Source organism: Chlorocebus sabaeus, chromosome 22 (genome assembly GCF_047675955.1).
Source record: "Chlorocebus sabaeus isolate Y175 chromosome 22, mChlSab1.0.hap1, whole genome shotgun sequence".
Lineage (NCBI taxonomy): Eukaryota > Metazoa > Chordata > Mammalia > Primates > Cercopithecidae > Chlorocebus > Chlorocebus sabaeus.
In genome coordinates, this window is record NC_132925.1 from 4,801,790 (window position 1) to 4,823,657 (window position 21,868).

Genomic DNA, 21,868 nt, shown 5'->3' on the forward strand with positions numbered 1-21,868 from the left:
AGATATTCTCTTCTGTCAGTCAGAATGGCTATTACTAAAAAGTGTAAAAAAAACCCAGCAGATGTTGGTGACGTTGCAGAGAAAATAGAATGCTTATAAACTTTTGATGGGAAGGTAAAATTAGTATGGAGATTTTTCAAAGAACTATAAATAGAACTACCATTCAATCCAGCAATCCCACTACAGGGCATCTACCCAATGGGAAAACAAATCATTATATCAGAAAGACACCTGCACTAGTATGTTTATTACGGCACTATTTGCAATAGCAAAATCATGAAATCAATCTAAGTTTCCATCAACGATTGACTGGATAAAGCATGGTATAAATACATATATACCAAAAAATGCTACTCAGCCATAAAACATAATGAAATCTTGTCTTTTGCAGCAATATAGATGAAACTGGATGGCATGACCTTAATTGAAATAACTGAGAAACAGAAAGTTAAATACTGCATGTTCTCACTTATAAGGGGTAACTAAATAACGTGTCCATATGGACATATAGAGTGAAATAATAAACACTGGATGCTGCAAACTGTTGGAGTTTGGGAGGTGGATGAGGGGTGTGAAATTACCTATTGGGTACCATGTACACTATTCAGATGATGGTTACAATAACAGCCCAGAAACAGCCCAGACTTACCACTGTGCAATACATCCATGTTCAAAAATATTCTTGTACCCATTAAATCTAGAAAATAAAATACATACTTTTAAAATGAACATGAGACTCAAAGCAATCTACAGATTCAATGCAATCCCTACCAAAACACCAATATAATTTTTCACAGAATTAGAAAAAACAGTTCTAAAATTTCCTTGGAATTAAACACGATCCCCTAAGAAACAAACAACTCCATTTAAAACTTGCAAAGGATATAAACAGACTTTTCTAAAAATAATCTTTTGTTGCCAATTGCCTAATAATTCTGAATTTCCACAATATTTAATTATGAATACATTCCTGAAACAGTGCTAATTTACCCAGCTTTATTTTTCTATTGTTGTGCCTGAACTTATGACAGTATAAACAAAAATATTAACTTGAAAATTTTACCTCTGTATATTTATTACAAATACTAGTAAGTACTAATTTTTTATAGTTAAGTATATTAAAATATGTAGGCATAAAGTATATTAAAGTATATGTAAGTGAAAGCATGTTAAAATATATAAAAATATACTTTAAAAAGCATATATATACATGTATTCTAAACATATGTACGATCTAAATATAATATATAAGAGACATGCTTTATATTTAGATCCAACTTATACCTGTTTTAGATAGCATCAAATAATCTTAAAACTTGAACATAGAATGCATATTAAATTCCATAGTTTGATAATTATTTGATTTTAAAACTCATTTTAAAATTATATTTAATGAGATAGGAAAAAGTCAACTAATACTTTAACATCTGCAGAATTCAGGCAGATTCTACAAAACAAGTTGTTTTGCTGCTGTTGTTTAACAGCTGAATTTACGGTAGTATCACCATCTAAAATCCTTTATCTGTACTTTTTTATTTTATCTTGCAATTATGTCCGGACGTTCTGTACCAGCATGCACTCATCACTGGTTAAACTTGCTATAAGTAATCAGATTTACTTCACTTTATCTTTGCAAAATAATCACATTATGCTCCTTTCAAGGGCTTGTCACCTTGAGTCAATTCAAGAACTACGTTTTTGATATTCATAAGAAAGTTGAATAGCAACATTTTTCTCCAAAATTAAAGATTGGTCAATAATATTTTTGAGAGCCACAAAATTATATGCACTATAAATGCAACATCTTTTTATATCTGTTATATATTCATAGTTTTTTTATTCAAAAGTAGATGAATAAACCTTATTTTTCTTCTAAAAGTTAACATCACAAAATTTCAGAAGTATATTATGATGTTAAAAATATGTCATTCAAATTTATATCTGTGTCAAAGTTACCTTACTTGTGCTTATAACTTCCTTGTAAAATGCCTATCTCTCAGGGATGCTTTGTAAATTAGTGAATTCATTGTGAGCAAAGCACTAGGACATTTCAAATACTGTAAGTGTGAGAGTTTCTTTTCTTGTTACATATTAATCAGGCTCCAGATAACAAAGAAGGGAAAATACAGCGCTCACGAGCACTTTACTGAAAAACTTCACAGGAATATTCCTCTTTATATTTATTTTTATACCAATATTTTCAATACTATTTCTAAATTGTGGTTATTCTACATCCTTTAAATATTACAGTATATAATGTTGGTTAATCTGATAAATTGATTCATGTAAAAATGACATAGCCACTACTTGTCTCAGGTAGATATATGCATTTTAACTAGAATCTTCACAATATGCAGTCATGAATATTACAGAAAAACCTGCCAGCATGTGGCTCACAGCTCACAATATGCAGTCAAGAATATTACAGAAAAACTTACCAGCACTTTGGGAGGCTGAGGCAGGTGGATCACCTGAGGTCAGGAGTTCGAGACCAGCCTGGCCACCATGGTGAAATCCCATCTCTACTAAAAATCCCATCTCTACTAAAAATACAAAATTAGCTGGGCGTGGTGGTGCACACCTATATTCCCAGCTATTTGGGAGGCTGAGGCAGGAGAATTGCTTGGAACCTGGGAGGAAGAGGTTGCGGTGAGTAGAGATCACACCACGGCACTCCAGCCTGGGCGACACAGGAAGATGCCATCTTGAAACAAAGAAACAAACAAAAAACACCACCACCTGTGACAGGTTGTAAAGAATAAAGTTGTGATAGTAATCTTCAAAAATATCCCCTTCACAGCTGCCTGACTTCTTAAAGTATTGCTGTATATTATCTTCATTTTAATTTAGAGAACATCATCCACAAGATAAATTTAAATTTTTCTCCCACTCATAAGTGCATTAGATAACCTCAATATCAACACAAAATACAAAGCAAAAAAGGAAAATAAGATTTAATCTTCTTAAGGGAAGACTGTGGTATAAGCAAGGTACCTCTTCAGCTGTTTAAGACTAATAGCCAATATGATGGTATTTGAAGGTGGGACATTTGGGAGATAATTAAACCGTGAGACTGAAACCCTCATGAATAGGATTAGTGCCCTTATAAGAAGAGGCACTAGAGGAATTATATCCCTCTCCACAATGTAAGGATACAGCAAGAACACAGCCACCTGCCAAGCAGGAAATGGGCTCTCCCTAGACACTGGATCTGCTGGGTTTGCTGGCACTTGATTTGGGACTTCCTAGCCTCTGAAACTATGAAAAACACATTTCTGTAGTTTATGCTACTCAGTATATGGTATTTTTGCTATAATTGCCTGAAGTACCTCAGGCATTTATCAACACCAGTTAACCTCCACTATTATAAGAAACATAAACAAGCAAACACTAAAAGGAGAGCACCTGTGAGGCAGAATCCTATTCAAGTCCTCATTTAAAGGCAGCATATCGATGATATAGGTCCAGTTAATTAAGCTAATGTGAAGGGGAAAATACTAACTTCAGAACTTTGTTTTAGCCTGTGCACAAGATAGATCTATCTATTCAGTTTTTCTCCCTGATGTTAGCTCCACGGGAGAATTATATGAAGACGTATAATGACTTCCTTCGTTTTCTCCTACACCACTGGCAGAAGTATTTGGAACACTGTCTGTTCTTGACGTACTTGACCGTGAATCAGCATTTAACACCTTGGCCTTCATATTTATACAGGAAGCCTAAATAATCCAAAATGTACTGACTTCAAGCTAGATCTTCAGCACTCCAAATACCAGTAGTTGGAAAACTGCTTGCTTTGCTAACACTATTCAGACAAATATGAGCAATACCCACAGATCCCAAGTTCTTCCTCTAACTAATTATCCCTTACTCAAGTTACAAAGGGTCCTAGTTTACAAGTTTTAAGAAACAGATTCCAAGGAAGAGGCCTGCTTCCCCTAAGAAGTCATAAGAAATAATTCCTTCATGTTTTTATTACTTCTAAACTTAACATCTGAAATCTAAACACCTTTGACAATCCATCATCACCCAGACTTTCATCTTTCTTGTTTATTTTATACTTTCTATTTTATTCAATATTCTTGCCCTCTTTGACTCCCATAATATTTTCAACTGCATCTTCTGAAAGTCATGTTATGTCCTCAAGCAAAATCATGTTTTAATCCAATCCTAGACTGTGAGGATATTGCCTTCCCTGAAGTCCTTTAAAATCTAACCTGCTATTCTCCCATGTCCCATGACAACATATTCTAATCACCATTTCTAAACTATTGTCCCTTTCACTTATGTAAAGGAACTCATCTTTTCTTATTTTTTCCATCAACACATACTATTCTCTAACCTTCTATGTTGAAGAAAATTTCCAAATCCTCTACCGTTTTGCTAAAAAAAATTATAATATGGCTCTTCTATAGCACTATCATTATTATTTACAGAATCACCCAATTTAAACAATAAAATCTTTAAAATCCATGTTATATTTTTTACTAACCTAACAAAATAACAAACACTCAGGTGTTTCTGTATATTTATCAGAGTAGACATACAGAAACATCTAGGTGTTTATGTATATACATTATGTGTATATATATACACATTATGTGTATATATACACACACACAAATATAAAATATAAGTGATATATAAGACATATTGATTTCTAGTCTGATATATATAAGAATTGATATGAAATAATATATGTAGTATGATATATATATATATCAGAGTGAAAATATAGATAGAATGTGTACAGATAGAATGTAGATAGATAGATACTGGATTTTATCTATTCTCAATTAGCAGATAAAGTGTAATATAACAGCTGAAATATATAGAAAAAGGTATTACAAATGAGGAGAATTTAATAGCAAATAAACTGAGATAAGAAATTGTAAATTGTGTTCAATAGAATTTTTCTTGAAGACTAGTGTGTAATATAAAAATGCAAATGCAGACAAATTGACAGAAAATAAAGTAAGAATTATTATTAATTTAATTTTGAAATGTCTGTAATGAGTTCAAATGAAGATTTCACATGCCCAAAAGAGTAATAATAAAATTAAAATATGTGAGAATATACAGGAAATAAGAAAGGAAAAGAGTTGGAGAGTATTTTGTTGACAGATGAGACAACAAGGATGAAAGTGCTATGGGGAAGCAAGAGACATTGGAGAAAACCCTATTTATGATTAAACATAGAAAGAAATATCAAAATCGAAATATAAATTGATTAAACTATTCTGACATAGTTACAGAGAAAGTATCAATGCCAAAACATAAATACAGTTGGAGATAATTTAAAAATGTTGAAAGATGTAATATTTTTTGAAAGGGTAAGTTGCATTTATCCATACAATAAAAGGATGTATTTTCTTCAAATTTAGTCAGACAAGCAAGAAAATTGCAGGTGTTGAATTATGTGGAAAAATGTAAAATAAATTAAGAATGGACTGAAGGATACAGACTTATTTTTTCCTTAAATATTGTTATTTTGTGCATCTGTGCTCTTATGAGAAGTCTGTAAGAAGGACGGGCAATAAACCACCTTTGTTTTTCTATGATTAAGCTTTACTTGAATAGCAGCAGAATCGGTTAAACCGAAATGAGTGAAGGAACAGCATCACTATTTAACATTCTCTGAATTTTTCATATGTGTTAAATTATTTAGTGTTTAACAAAATGTGCATGTTAACATGATAAGTTTATATGGCTTTTTATTGAACTTGATGCACCTAGTATGTTATTTTTACAGACTAAATATTTTATAGCCTTGCTGTAATCTATTTTTCCACAAGGGCATTGATTCATACTATCAAGAATCCAATGAGTCTAGGTTTGTCATAATTTTCTCTTGTTAAATGCAAATGTCAGAAGCGTTGCTTTTACAGAGATACATGTGCTTTATGTATTGGTTAAGTATTAAAATTATTTACATTTTGAAAATATTTCTTTTAAATCAAAAGTAACAAGCCCAGACATTTAAAAGCTTATACTATACAGATAGAGACTTTATATTAGCTTAGGTAAATACACAAAAATTACACTGAAAGTAAACACTATAAAATTGGCATTTTTGAAATACAGCAGAAAATAGCAATTTACATGATGGTAAATAGACTCTTGAGAACCCATTATGTGATAATCTAGATATGTTTTAGTGAAGTTACTTTCAAGTAAATTTTTGTATAAGGATTTTTTAATTTATTGCCTTCATTTCATATGAAATCAAAATTATGATCTTATAAACATAATTTTCCTGTGTTTGGGTAATTAAGTTAATTTAAGCATCAATCAGAAGAGAAAGCCATCAAAAAGCTATTTCTACTAGATATTGCAATTATAGAATGTTAAAGACACATCTTTAAATATTATCTAGTTTAACTCCCTCACTGCAGAGAGAGAAATAGGGAAAGGTAATGACCAGCTCCCCATTAATGTAAAAACTAAAATATACTATCTCTAAAAAGTAATTTAATTTTATAGATCATTTTTAGATATCCTACTTATTTTCATTAATTAGAAGACTGGTGAGTATACCAGGCACTGCTCTGGTCTCTGGTTGTACAGTAGTTAACAAGAGAAAAAGCATTACTAACTGATATGGTTTGGCTGTGTCCCTGCCAACATCTCATCTTGATTTGTAGTTCCCATAATCCCCATGTATCGTGGGAGGGACCAGGTGGAGATAATGGAACCATGGGTCCGTTTTCCCCATGCAGTTCTTGTGATAGTAAGTTAGGCCTCACAAGACTTGATGGTTTTATAAGAGGCTTCCCTCTTCACTGGGCAGTCATTCTCACCCCTGCTGCCTTACGAAGATGTGACTTTTGCCCTGACTGTTAAGTTTCCTGAGGCCTCCCCAGTCATGTGGAACTGTGAGTCAATTGAACCTCTTTTCTTTATAAATTACCCAGTGTTGGGTATTTCTTCATAGTAGCAGGATAATGGACTAATACAGGAACTCATTGCATTTATCTTCTAGTTGAGAAAATAAACATAAACAAATATAAATAAGTCAATAGATGGAATATGAGATGGTAAGAAGTTCTACAGGAAAAACATAAACTGAGGGAAGGCCAAAAAGCAAAACAAGGTAATGCTTTAGATTAGAGTAGGACTTTTTGAAGTGGTGACATTAAATAATGATCTGAAAGAGACAAAGAAGCCAGCCACGTAGAGTATCAAGTGGAAAATACTTTCAAGAAGAGAAAATTACATGTACAACGACCTTAAGACAAGAGTGTTATTAGAGTATATAAAGAATCACATTGCATGGTAGCTGCATTCTTGGACCTGAAAGAACTGGAAGGAATGTAGTAGGAGATGAGGTAGAAGTAGCACCTGGACCATTTAACATGCCCTGTTTTTATTTTGGGTAAGATGAAAGTCTATACTTTTTTTTTTTTTTTTAACACAGAGGAAGTGACTGAACTTTTCAAAGGGGTAACTCTAGCTACTGTTTTGAGAGTCATTGCAGAAGGATAATAGCAGAAACAGGGACAGGAAGCTATAGTGGGTGTCATCTAAACCATTGGACATCCACATCTGAAATTCCAAGAGGAGATTTTCAGAAAAATGATGCATGGGACTAATAGGGATTAAAGGATATTTACAACCATGAGATCGATAAAAATCTCAGGAAAGTAGGAAGTATAGACAACGAAACAAAGAAGATTGAGAATTAAGCCTGAGGCATACCAAATTTAGAGACTGGGGGATATCTGTAGAAGGATTAAAAAAAAAAAAAAAAAAAGGCTGACGATAAAGGAGCATTCAAAGAAATGAGAGAAAGAATGGTATTGAAAACCAAGTGGAAAAAAAGACATGAGTAATTGTGTGTGCGAAGTGCTCTAGATAATTCAATTAGGAGTCCTGAATATTGATTATTAGAGTTAACAACAAAGAGATTTCTGTTGACCTTACTAGAGGTGTTTTGGTGTAACAGTAGAAATAAAGTGTGTCTGCACTGAGTTCAGGAAACAATTAGAGGATTGAAGTTGGAGACAGAGAGTACAGATTGCTGTACTGAAGAGCACTGACAGAAAGAAGGCAAAAAAATGACAGTAGCAATACAAGTATTTAAAATAAAGAGAGTTTCTCTCTCCTTTATCAATGTGGGACAAATTGGGACATGTTTATGTGCTTTGGCATAATATACAGTAAAAGAAGAAAGTTAATAATCTTGAAGGAAATGCCACATTATGTAATCTTTTATTTCCAGAACATTCTATGATTTCTGTTTAACCTTTCGTTTAATAAACGATGCTATTTTATTTTTATAGCTTATAAAACTGTTATCTATAATTTTTAAATTTTTTTTTCTGTAGAATATGCAAACATTCTTTTGGTATTGGTCTTTGAGAATTAGCCTATATAGATGTACATATTTTCTCTACTACATAAAGCTCATATAACCAACATTTTTGCATGAAAATGCAATGGCAGGAAGCCACTCATCATTTAGCAAGTGAAGTCTGGCTCATGCAGGTAGTGCACTCACCTTATTAAAATGGCCCTTTAAGGCATTACTTAATCAAAAAAATTGAACATATGGAGAAACGAAACTCTAGCACTTTAATTTAATTGTTACAGAAAATACTATATTAACTGCTGATCCTTTGAGAAATTCAGAACAAGAGAAAATATTGCCTCTCCATAAAAGCACTGGCAACTTCCTATTGAATTTGGAAAGGTAGTATATACACCCATCCAACAAGCACTAATTTATCAGATCATTAAGTAAAAAGCTATAGGTGTTTGCATTTCAATTTGAAATAAGACTTGATATAATAAATCAAAAGAAAAAAGCAAATAATTGCTATCTCTTTAAAACATTTCTATATTGTGGAATATAGTTATTGAAGTAAACTAAAGATTGAAATCAATATATCGCTTGGTGAATTAAATTAGTACAGTGTGACACTGTGGATTATATAAAGCTTGAAATGCATTCCTTCGCTATGAAGTCAAATTAAACGTTTCATTAGTGCCAATATGGATACGGCTGTGTTTCATTTTATGCATATGGATATTTCACAAACTGCTATTTTATTTATATCCATATACGAGTGACCACAAGAAGGTACAACTGAGTGTTTTACAAGTAATACATCATAAATTCCCAGATGTCATTTAGCCTTTCCTTTTCCAATTTCCTGAGACAAATTTTGCAAAGAATAAACCCCACACTACTCCAAATATGAATTTCTTCCAACTAGGTTTTGCTACACAACACAATTTGTCTTTGTTAGAAATGCCATGCGTGGCATAATAATGTATGCTTTTATTACCAATTGTTTCTCAGAACAAATTATAATGTGGAAAGTCAATTATTTAAATTCTGTCTTATTGCCTTTGTAATTTAGAAAGGAACAAAGAAGTGAAGAACTGGAAAATGGCAGTAAAACATCACAATTAGGAAGTATGGCATGATTATCTACAGCCAGATACCAGTAATACTCTTGGATGGCCTACATTTTCCCTCAGGGTATTATGAGAGGTGCTGGAAAAACTCTTAGATAAATGTAGTAAGTAGTCAGCTGGGGTTAACCAAATAGAGGTGGCTGCCTTACTTGTCACTGGCATTATGTAAGTTTGTAGGACACAGGGATATAAGGTGAGAATTTGTCCTTTGCCAAAATCATTAGTCCAGTCTATGAGATGCCTCCTCAATTTGCAACCTACTGTGTCCATCAGCAATATTTGGATTATAATATTTTCTATTTAAAAATTTGCCCAAGGAGAGCAATCACCTAGTCAAGGAATTCTAAGTGACACAATTTTTTCAAGTATATGAATTTTATAATTGGAACCTAGTCTCAGAGCCTTGCCCTCAAGGAGCATTTTCAAATAAACATCCTCAACAAATTATTAGATATAGCCAGTATGTTTAATCTGTACTGAGGCAGATTATTAGTTTCTTTTTTCACATTTTTTGTAAACATCACATTTATGGAGAAATTAATTGTGTCAATAATCGAGGGTGTGCTTACTTAATGACCCTAAAATATATTTTGTTAAATTAGCAAACTGTAGCTAATAAATGGTTCACCATCTTTTTGTAAGCATCCATCCTAAAGACATGGAGATAGGAACTTAGAAAATGTTAACTTCAGGAAGATTTCCCAGATCGTCAGTAGTAAAATAGAAGTCTGACAGTAAAGATTTGCTTTTAATCATTATCCCATGTTGCCTTTGATATTTTCTCAACGTTAATGTTTTACTGAACTAAATGAGTTGATATAAAGTGACAACTGACACAGAGTATATGCTCAATTCTGATGATTGTATTAGTTGTTTTGCAATCTGATATTTCCCTTATTGGCTTCATGTATATTAAAATGGGTCATCTGCTGTTTTTTAGGCAAGTATACTGCCAATAAAACACATGAACAAAAGTACAAACTAAGGGGTTGCCATGGCTCTTAATTACCTTAATAATCATCAGAAATCAAGGTATGTTTTAAAACAAAGTGTTTATTATCCACCAGCACAATTTTAAGATGAAGTATGAAAATAAGAAATAACTAATTCTTGCTCATATACTAGCTTCCTGGTGACATGGCATGAATCGTACCTTGTAGATCCTTTCCAACTATATTTGTTATCTTCCCTTGAAGTAGTATTTGCATTTGTTGATAATATTTTAATTAGAGAATGGTAATATATCCTGTCTTTGCATATACTGATGATAATGATTAAGAAAAAAATAGTTGAATTGCAATACCATTTTCTAAAACTTTTTGAATTTATGTGTAATTAATTCAAAACATTCTATTCTGATTGATGAGTCATATAATATTTTATGGCATTGTTGTAAAATTATAGCTTATGGATTGGAACACATTACCGCAGGGGTTTTACTGTTCTTTCCAGGAAAACTCTTTTGACCTTTTTATCTCTTTGTAAAACGTGTGCACAATTTTATACTTTCATTTTGTCTCACTGTTCATATTTCATTCTCTTTTAAACTGCGTTACTTACATAAATCACTCTCCTTACATTGGGTATTAGTAATTTCATATAAGACTGGAGCAATTTGATGGGCAATCCAATCTTATTTTTGCAAGGTTAAAAATAGGTGTCTTAGGTATCTGTCTGAACTAATTTAAATGATCGCATTTCAAGTGTGAACGAATCAAGAATCTTCCATCTTACTAAGTAACAAAATTCCAAGGCTAATCGTTGTTCAGGAAATATAAATATTAATTTCCGCTCTCTAGTTTCTCTTGGTCCAATGTGCATCTGTTACTCTTGATATCTACCTATTAAAGTCTCCTAAATCAGCATGCTTTAATAATAAAAAATATAGATACTATACACACAGTAGCCATAACAACATTATGGAAAGGTAAAATAAGCAATATGTTAATGACAATGATAGAAATAAAAAGGAAACTTGATGACTACAGGTATAAAAGGCCATTATTTTCATACTTCATACCTTTGGAGTCGAAAGTAATTAACTTGATGCTATACCACTTCTTAATAGCTTGGTGATATTAGACACTTATAAATACTTTTTAAAATCATTCTTCACCATAAAATGGGTCTAATAGTGGCTACTATGTAGCTTCTACTGAGCAAGTGATACTTTTTACCACCTTCAGAGGAGAAGTCCCACTGAAGGAAAGATAGCAAAGAGCATAACAATGGTTATTGCCAGGAGCAGCAGTCCCAGGATGTCAAGCCACTGTGTGATATGCAAGTAAGTAGACGCATATAGGCACTGGATGGAACAATGATTTACTCCAGTAGAGAAGAGACAGGGAAGACTCAGCTTAAACAGTGAGTATCAGTCCCCTACGGCCCGTGGGTCTCATTCCACAGCCCACACAAGGAGATTATGTGCACACACCCCTCTTGTGCTGCGGGTGAGGGACCCCGTTCCCTCTCCACTGGGAACAGATATAGCAGTGAGGTTGGGCAGATGCTATTTGATTCCCATGCTTCTAAGCAAATTAAAGAAATGCACATCAAGTCCAGAACAGGGAAATATATACTCCCAAAAGGTGATATGTCCAGCACACAACTCTTTATTTCCACATTAGAAAATGTTGCTGGCCCAAGGCAAGCTCTTATGCAACTGAGCAAGGGTCTGCAGACTGCTCCTGACTGCTCTCCGGGCAGGGTTTTTGGTTTTTTTTTTTCCAACATTTAATAAACTAATGTATGGGCTATTTTACATATACTAATGGATAGATATGCCATATTCTTGTTTATAAAAATATATTTTATATGTGCCCATTGTTTGAATTACTTTATAGTTTATGTGAATTTAAAATAAAATACCAGTAGTATTTTTTTGAAACTTGGAAAAATGTTTCTAAAAATTATATGACTAAAATAAATAGCAAGCATATAATACATTTTCTATAAAAGGAGACAGACTGGTCATAATAAAACATCAGTAATGTCTTAATACTGAAAGCAATGGAATGGGCATTTCCACAGGAATAAATTATCTGTATGAATGAAAAGGAGAGCATCAAATAGCATTCAAATAGCATTAAGAGAATAAAAATGTCATTCAATGAATAACTATTCAGTAAATGTAAAAAACTATTTTATGCAAGGTAGCAAATACATTTCAGATTTATAGGTAAGTCAAACAAAATATTTCAAACATTATTAAATGGAATTAAGCATATATCGAATTCAGTATTTTCTTCCCGTTTTAAGAAAATAACACCTCAAGAGAGAATGAAATAAGGATATGGCCTTTGTAAACTGATTTTGCAAAAAAATAATGCAAACCACAGAATCAGTTACAGATAGAGCTGTTTTTCCTAGAGCTCTGTTTTTCGCAGAATATCTTTGTGACCAAAAGCGTGAGTTCTGATGTCTGATTGCCTGGTGTTGAATCTGAATTCACCATTTTCTTGTTCTGTGGTCACAGCAAGTGACACAACCTCTCTCTGTCTCACTTCCCATATCAATTAGATAGGAACATTATAAGAATACCTACCTTGCAGGGATCATGTCTTAAATTTTGTGTTCAAATTACGTGTTCAAATTAAAATGCATAAAATCCTAACACCATGCCTGGCATATTATAAGTTCTAAATAGATATTTGTTGCATACGAAACAAAAGAAGAATATAAATGTTACGTATATATTTAACAAAATTATCACTTTCATAACAAGTTTTTCTAAAAAATACATGGATTCATATATCACAATAAATAAGTGACTCAACGGAATAATAAGACAAAAATACTAAATGTTCTTCACCAGAAAAATATACAAACTTCTACATATATAAAATTCAGCAATAAAAAAGTAAAAGAATATAGCAAATATCAGTGAGGACTCACAGCCACTGAAATGTTCATACATTACTGTTGTAAGACTAAAATTTTGGAGAAGAGTTTGAAAATTTTTTATAAAGTTAAATATGCATTTACTATATGACCCAACAATTCCATCCTTAGGTATTTTATATTTTGTAACAATTGTTTTACAACAGGCAAAAACTGGAAACAACTCAAATGTCTGTCAACAGGGGAATGAATAAATAAATTGTACTATATCCATCCTGTAGATAACCAATAAGCAATGAAAATTAATCAACTGTTGCTACTTTACCAACATGAATTTCAAGAACACTATGTTGAATGAAGGAAGCTCTACACATGAAAGAACATACTATATAATTCTATTTATTTGGCATTCTAGGAAATGTATGATTTATGGTGATAGAAAGCTAATATAACAGTTCCCCAGTTTTGGAAATAGTGTAGAATTAGCTGGCAAAAAGGAAATTTTGAGGTGACATAATTATTTTACATGTTAAATGCAGTAGTGTTTACATGTGTTTACTAATTTGTCAAAATTTATGAAATTGCACACTTAAAATAAGTGCATATCACTTAAATGAGTTTTTTTTTTTTAGTTTTTAAAATTAAGCACAGAGATTTATATATATTGCATGTAAAATATAAGCCCAATATTACTGAGGTGAAATATGGGATGAGTACACACACGGTGTTTTTCAATGGAATGCTCACCTGTATTTAAATAATAATTTTGTATATTTTATTTTTAAAGTTGTAAGCCTGAGAAAATAGGAATTTGGGTTACAGAAGAAAAGAGAGGCAGGAAAAAAGAGTGGAGAAATAAGACAGAGTGGCAGAAAGTTGTAATCCAAAGAGAAAAGTGACCAAAACCTGTGTGGAGGCACTCAGTCTCGATGTGAAACTCTCTAGAACTCACTATGCACCAAAATACATTGTAAAAGTTGTTGGTATTAAGACAAGCATGGAACAAAAATAAGTGATGGACTCCAAATTTGTCTCAGTGGGAAACAAAGGAAAGAACCTCAAAATGATTTGAGACTCATGTGAGAATGAGTAAACCAAAACCCTAAAACTGAAGGCAGAGGTCACCCTAAAAACATGGCGGACATTAGGCTTGCCCAGGAATTGAGCCAATACATTTAAATTTCAAAAGTGAGGACCACTGCAAGAGACATCTTGGAGATTCTCTTCCTTGTTTCTGTCTTCATGAAGGCATAGATAAATATGTAAAAATATCCATGTTGACTTAAGAAAAGATAAAGCACGAAAGAAGGACCTATAATACGTCAACAATAGTTTCCTTATTTTTCGCAGTTTAAATAAAAGAGCTTTTTTTGTGGTATATTTATATACGTCAAAAAGTAGGCTTAACTTTATTTAATATATAATATATTATATAATTATGTATTTTAGCTGAAGATTGTTATGCCATGATGAACCAATATTTTTAAAATATACAAAAATATATAGATCAATCTTCAATAAACATCTATTTAAAAAGGAAGACAAGCAATTATGGAGGGACAGAAACACTGAATATATACAGTCTATGTTTATCAGAAACTCATTGAAATGAACAAGGTCTTTATATTCTGAGAAAATTCATTTATGAAACGTTTTGTTCACATCTTATTAAATGTAAATATAGATATATTTATATCTGTTTGATTTATGTATTCATAGATCAAATTATTCCCAAGATTTTATAAGCATATATATGCTATCTAAATTAAATTAAATGATATAACATTTTAAGCAGCAAAAAATTACCCATATTTTATTAATATAATTTAGATAATACAAATTACCCAAATTGTATTAATTTTTATTACCCATATTTTATTCATAATTACCCATATTTTAAAAATGCTTAAGTAAGTTCCTACAACTATCTTTAATGCATTTACTCACAATCATTATAATACAATTTTAATGATTAGAGTTCCTTTTTATTATAATGAGTTTTAATTAAACTGGAAAATGAAGTGAGTGTTTAGCCATAAGAACATTTGATGTGGAAATGTTATCTTCTACAGTTTCTTAGCCTTCACCAGTTTTAAAAATGCCTTAATCAGCTGTAAAATAGTAAGGTAATTTTATATCATTGGATAAAGTAAGAATTATAAGTAAACATTCAAATGAAAGCTGGAGATGAATAATATTCATTAAATTAATTAAATTTTATCATGTTTGGAAAGATTTCAAGAGTAATATTTAAAACTAATTAACATAAAAATTCATGTTTTTCCCACCTGATCTATAGTTCTAATATCAGGAAATATTTTGTTGCCATTAGGTATTAATAGGCTAGATTATAAGTATAATAAATAGTATTTTTGAAGAATCTATTCTAAGTAAATGATTTTGTTTGCAGTTGACAGTGATAAAATGATCAATGTTATGCAATGCTTTCTACGCCTTCATTTTTCTTTGTTGGTAAAATGAAGAATGTCAGAGATTGAGAGGGTCAAGCTCACAGCAAATTTAATATGACTTACTTTATCTCTGTTCTGAACAGGATTTCACAGTGTGAAATATTAAACGTACAGAGCATGAAGACATATTTCTTGTATTTAATAACAAGTTTGTAATACTTTATTTTATTTTTTAATAATGACAAGCTCATAAAATAGACAATCTGAGCAAAAGTACTATACATGGTCTCAGAAATAAAGTTGTGGATGACTTACTTTGCTTATTTGTATCTTTGAAATTCTTGACATTTTAATTAGAGTGATAAGTTATCCATAATCATGAATATAGGTAGATATTACCCATCTATATACATAATATAATAAAATGTTGTAAAATTTTGGACATTTTATTTGTAATTCGTATGGATAGCCGAGAAAACATACAATTGCACATGGTGAGAAATTTAGTGGCATTTCATAAAAGTAACTAAAATTGCTACTACTTCTGTAAAAGCAGCTTTGCTAAAACGTATTTAATTTTAAAAATGAAAGAGCTATAATGACTCAAACTGTCTAATTTAGAATTATTTTCAAAGGAATTTATGTAAAGTCATAATGTGAAGTCATGTTAATAAAAACAGTGATTTTTCTAATACAAAAACATCATATATATACTATATACACACTATGGAAGAAACAAATATTTTATTAATTATGAAAGTATTTTGTTATTCATCATAACTCTCTATTAAAAGAATAGACAATTAATGTAAAATGATAATTAAATCCCATTACCTCTGTTATTTTGCCAACTTTCAGTCATATGACTACAAATATGCATGTGTGAGTATATGCTTTAGGTGATACATATAGAAACATATATCATGTGGCCAGGCGCGGTGGCTCACACATGTAATCCTAGCACTTCAGGAGGCTGAGGCAGGTGGATCATGAGGTCAGGAGTTCGAGACCAGCCTGGCCAACATAGTGAAACGCCATCTTTACTAAAAATAAAAAAAAAAAAGTAGCCGGGTGTGGTGGCAGACGCCTGTAGTTCCAGGTACTCGGGCGGCTGAGGCAAGAGAATCTCTTGAACCTGGGTGGTGGAGGTTGTGGTGAGCTGAGATCACACCACTGCACTCCAGCCTGGGCAACAGAGTGAGACTCGGTAAAAAAAAAAAAAAAAAAAAAAAAGAACGAAAGAAAGAATGAAATATATAACATCTATAAGCTGAGTATATAACATCTATAAGCTGAAAATACGTCAAATTTGACAAATAAATAAACAGCACATAAACCTACAAGAAACTCAGAAAACCCGAAACAAAATACCCCAAGGAAATACAGACCCAGAAAAATTACAATCAGCTGAAAATTAATGTTTTAACACATCTAAATGAAAAGAACTTATAACCCAGAATGCTACGTTCAGCAAAAATATCCTTCATTAAAGAAGTTGAATGAAGGGATAAGGTTTTTAAAAAGTAAGAATTTTATACTACCAGATCTTTTCTAAATGAATTGCTGAAAGTGAATTGTAAGAGATAAAGAATGTAATTGAGTAATAATAAAAGGGTTAATGTTTCTGGATGGTAAAAATCCCTATGCGTAAACAGAACAGAACAATCTCAAAATACAAAAAGCAAAAATTAAAAGAAGTACACAAGTCCGCAAATATATTTGGAGACTTCAACACTAAGCTTTTAATCAGTGGAACTAGTGGACAAAATTTCAACATTCAAGAATAGAAAAGATTGATTAAAAAAATCAACGACTTCAACTTAGCTTATATTTATGAAACACTGCATTCAACAAGAGTACAATACAGATTCTCTTCAAATACATACTCTCCAAGATAGGCAATATTCTATGTAACGGAATAAACTATTATAAACAAAATAATTGAAATCAAAAGTCTTCTCTGATCATAATCAAATTAAACTGGAAATCAATGTCATAATGATAACAGGAATATCATATATCTAAAAATTAATCAACACTACTAAATAATGCATCGATTAATAAGGAAGTTTCAATGTATATTATTAAAAATTTTGATTTGATAAAAATGAAAATACAATACATAAAGTTTTATGGGATATAGCTAAAGCAGTATAGATTTGGATATATACAGCAATCTAAATATACAGTTTAGAAAAACAAAGAATACATTTTTTAAGTAATATTATCACCTTAATATTAACAGAGTAGGATAACATCAGCAAAATAAACCAAAAAATTCACAGGAGAAAACAATACACATGAGAGCAGAGATTTACAAAATTTAAAATAAACAAAGAAAAACCAATGAAACAAAATTTCCTAACAGCAGCAAGAAATGGGTAAATTGCTAGTAAGATGGCCAAAATAATGAGATAATAATTAACAATATTAGAAATAAAAGAGAGACTATCACTACCCAAACACTGCAGATACTTAGAGAATAGTTAGTACACACCATTAACATTTCTACCCAAATGAATTTTGAAAAATTATTAAAAATAAAGCACTTCTTGCTGCATTGATCCCTTTACCATTACAGGAGCACCCAGATTCATAAAGCAACTTCTTATAGATCTCCAAAGAGACTTAGACTCCCACACAATAATAATGGGAGACTTTAACATCCCACTGTCAATATTAGACAGATCAATGAGACAGGAAATTAACAAGGATATTCAAGACTTGAACTCAGTTCTGGACCAAGCAGAACTAATAGACATCTGTAGAATTCTCCACCCAAAAACAACAGAATATACATTCTTCTCAGCACCACATCACACTTTTTCTAAAATCAAACACATAATTGGAAGTAAAGCACTCCTCAGCAAATGCAAAAGAATAGAAATCATAACAGTCTCTCCTACCAGAGTGCAATCAAATTAGAACTCAGGATTAAGAAACTCACTCAAAACCGCACAACTACATGGAAACTGAACAGGCTGCTCCTGAATGACTACTGGGTAAATATCAAAATGAAGGCAGAAATAAAGATGGTCTTTGAAACCAATGAGAACGATGATGTACCAGAATCTCTGGGAGGCATTTAAAGCAGTGCATAGAGGGAAATTTATAGCACTAAATGTCCACAAGAGAAAGCAGGGAAGATCAAAAATTGACACCCTAACATCAAAATTAAAAGAACTAGAGAAGCAACAGCAAACAAATTCAAAAGCTAGCAGAAGACAAGAAATAACTAACATCAGAGCAGAACTGAAGGAGATAGAGACACAAAAACCCTTCAAAAAAAACCAAAACCAATGAATCCAGGAGCTGATTTCTTGAAAAGATCAACAAAAAAGATAGACAGTTAATCAGACTAATAAAGAAGAAAAGAGAGAAGAATCAAATAGACACAACAAAAAATGATATAGGGGATATCAACACTGATCTCACAGAAATACAAACTACCATCAGACAATATTATAAATACTTCTATGCAAATAAACTAGAAAACCTAGAAGAAATGGATAAATTCCTGGACAAACACAGCCTCCCAAGTCTAAAACAAAGAAGAAGGCGAATCCCTGAATAGACCAATAACAAATTCTGAAACTGAGGCAGTAATTATTAGCCTACCAACAAAAAAAAAGTCCAGGACCAGACAGATTTAAAGCCAAATTCTACCAGAGGTACAAAGAAGAGCTGGTACTATTCCTTCTGAAATTATTACAAACAATAGAACAAGAGGGAATCCTCCCTAACTCATTTTATGAGGCCAGCATAATCCTGATAACAAAACCTGGCAGAGACACAACAAAAGAGGAAAATTGCAAGCTAATACCCCTGATGAACATCCATGAGAAAATCCTCAATAAAATACTAGCAAACTGAATCGAGCAGCACCTCAAAAAGCTTATTCAGCACAATCAAGTCGGCTTCCTCCCTGGGATGCAAGGCTGGTTCAACATACACAAATCAATAAACATAATCCATCAGATAAACAGAACCAAAGACGAAAACTACATGATTATCTCAATAGAAGCACAAAAGGCCTTCGATAAAATTCAACACCGCTTCATGCTAAAAACTCTCAATAAACTAGGTATCGATGGAATGTATCTCAAAATCATAAGAGCTATTTACAACAAACCCACAGCCCATATCATACTGAATGGGCAAAAATTGGAAACATTCCCTCTGAAAACTGGCACAAGACAAGGATGCCCTCTCTCACCACTCCTGTTCAACACAGTATTGGAAGTTCTGGCCAGGGTAATCAGGCAATAAGCAATAAAGGGTATTCAAATAGGAAGAGAGGAAATCAAATTGTCTCTCTTTGCAGATGACATGATTGTATATTTAGAAAACCCCATCGTCTCAGCCTAAAATCTCCTTAACCTGATAAGCAACTTCAGCAAAGTCTCAGGATACAAAATTAATGTGCAAAAATCACAAACATTCCTATACCCCAATAACAGACAAACAGAAAGCCAAATCATCAGTGAACTCCCATTCATAATTGCTACTAAGATAATAAAAAACCTAGGAATACAACTTACAAGGGATGTGAAGGACCTCTACAAGGAGAACTACAAACCACTGCTCAAGGAAATAAGAGAGGACACCAACAAATGGAAAAACATTCCATGCTCATGGATAGGAAGACTCAATATCATGAAAATGGTCAAACTGCCCAAGGTAATTTATAGATTCAATGCCATCCCCATCAAGCTACCAATCCCTTTCTTCACAGAATTGGATAAAACTACTTTAAAGTTCATATGGAACCAAAACAGAGCCTGCATTGCCAAGAAAATCCTAACCCAAAAGAACAAAGCTAGAGGGATCACGCTACCTGACTTCAAACTATACTACAAGGCTACAGTAATGAAAACAGCATGACACTGGTAGCAAAACAGAGATATAGACAAATGGAATAGAACAGAGGCCTCAGAAATAACACCACACATTTACAACGAACTGGTCTTTCACAAACCTGACACAAGGAAGCCATGGGGAAAAGATTCCCTACTTAATAAATGGTGTTGGGAAAACTGGCAGGCCATATTCAGAATACTGAAACTGGACCCCTTCCTTAAACCTTACATAAAAAGCAACTCGAGATGAATTAAAGACTTAAACGTAAGACCTAAAACCATAAAAATCCTAGAAGAAAACCTGGGCAACACCATTCAGAACACAGGCATGGGCAAAGACTTTATGTCTAAGACCAAAAGCAATGGGAACAAAAGCCAAGACTGAAATATGGGATCTAATTAAACTAAAGAGCTTCTGCACAGCAAAAGAAACTATCATCAGAGTGAACAGATAACCTACAAATGGGAGAAAATTTTTGCAATCTATCCATCCAACAAAGGGCTAAGATCCAGAATCCACAAAGAACTTAAACAAATATACAAGAAAAAAAAAAAACAAACGACCCCATCAAAAAGCAGGCAAAGGATATGAACAGACACTTCTCAAAAGAAGACATGTATGCAGCCAAAAAAAAACCATATCAAAAATGCTCTTCATCACTGGTCATTAGAGAAATGCAAATCAAAACCACAGTGAGATACCATTTCATGCCAGTTAGATTGGCAATCATTGAAAAGTCAGGAAACAGCAGATGCTGGAGACGGTACGGAAAAATAGGAACCATTTCACACTGTTGGTGGGAGCATAAATTAGTTCAACCATTGTGGAAGACAGTGTGGTGATTCCTCGAGGATCTAGAACTGGAAATGCCATTTGACCCATCAATCCCATCACTGGGTATATACCCAAAGGATTATAAATCATTCTACTATAAAGACACATGCACATGTATGTTTATTGTGGCACTATTCACAACAGCAAAGATGTGGAACCAACCCAAATGCCCATCAATGACAGACTGGATAAAGAAATTGTGGCACATATACACCATAGAATACCATGCAGCCGTAAATAAGGATGAGTTCATGTCCTTTGCAGGGACATAGATGAAGCTGGAAACCATCATTCTCAGCAAACTATCACAAGAACAGAAAACCAAACACTGCATGTTCTCACTCATAAGTGGGAGTTAAACAAGGAGAACACATGGACGAAGGGAGGGGAACACCACACACTGGGGCCTCGGTGGGTGGGGGACTTGGGGAAGGATAGCATTAGGAGAAATACCTAATGGAGGTGACGGGATGATGGGTGCAGCAAACCACCACTGCACA